This window comes from Penaeus monodon, chromosome 28, assembly GCF_015228065.2.
Source record: "Penaeus monodon isolate SGIC_2016 chromosome 28, NSTDA_Pmon_1, whole genome shotgun sequence".
Taxonomy (NCBI): domain Eukaryota; kingdom Metazoa; phylum Arthropoda; class Malacostraca; order Decapoda; family Penaeidae; genus Penaeus; species Penaeus monodon.
This window is the reverse complement of record NC_051413.1, coordinates 39,330,594-39,331,995: the sequence shown is the minus strand read 5'-3', so window position 1 is coordinate 39,331,995 and position 1,402 is coordinate 39,330,594.

Here is a 1,402-nt window from a genome sequence, read left to right as displayed (position 1 = left end):
CGGCCGCATCCACTGATCAGGCGTTATGGGAGTGCATTTGAACTCTGTGGTGAATAAAGAGTAGAAAATAGAGTAGCCAAAAAATTTAACTTCAATTGTTTTCGCTCTCTGTCCCTGTCTCTTTCTCTCCCCGTTGTTGCTGTGGGGCGAAAGAACGTCGTCAGGTAATGCCACCAACGCAACGACTTCCGGGCGGCAGGACCCAGGCGCTGACCGGGTGCGGCGGTCGTATAGTCTGTGGGGGCTTTTATACATGATAGTCTTGAAGTCGTAGTCTGGTGAAATCTCTTAGGGTCTGTCCGCACGAGCGAGCATGGACGACGGGCACGGAAGGGACTTCACAGGTTTCCCATTGTTTTCTCGCCTGTGATGTCACCTTTATGCGTCTGCCCGCCGACCATGTTCGCTTGTGTGGGCAGGCCTTTCGATTCCACTTTCACGAGAAAGGATTCCAAACCACAGTAATGATGCCGTCTAATAACTGTAAGCAAGCAGTCCAGGACAATGCATGAGTCAAAAACTGCCTTTAGTATGAAATTTACCAAACTCATGCACGCAAGGTTTGGCTACAAGCCGTGGCATTTGAAAAATGTTTTTAGGTCGCGTTCTAAAACGTTCTTTCATTGGTTCCATCATTCAATGTATTTCTTTCCTTCGCTGAACACTAAATTTATGGTCTTTGAGCTGGAAAATAATGTAAACTTAGGCACCACGAAGAGAAAGTGTTGTTTTATTCCTTAAATATTCATCAAACCTGACAGAATATCCATGTTTGATTTACAGAGTGTGTCAACCGTCATTTTTCTTTTTATTTCAACTACCAATAGTATAAATTTCACTGAGGCGGCCATTCGCTACTGCAGCTTATCGATTCCACATCCCCGTCCTCTCTCCCTTCTTCAAGGCTCTTCTCTCTCTCTCCTTGCCGTTTCTCCACCTTTTCCTCTCATCTCCCCTGTTGTCACCCGCCCTGACTTGCCCTCTCTAATTTTTCTCGTCTAGTTATTGGTAGCATAACCCATCGTTGAAATATTAAAGGAACGGTGAATAGTTGGCTAATTACCTTCCCGTTAATTTCACAGGGAGTGGCAACTTCGACTCATTAATTAAACATTTGCTTCGAATCACTAACGTAAACAAAAGGTCCATCTCTCGCAGAGAAACCTTGGCTGTCTTGCGGCGACCTGGGCTACAGCGGAAGGAGGGCGCCATAGCTCGGCCTTAGCCTCGTATACAGAAGCGTTTTTTTCGACGTCGGATCCCCGCCTTTAGACGGCGAAAATCACCTACGGCGTCGGATCTTAGTGGCCAATCGCAACTCCTATTTCAGACGGCTTTTAGGGGAGCTCGATCAATCACAAGCCATAAACTCAGCATAAACACAGTGCTATATTGTTAGCAG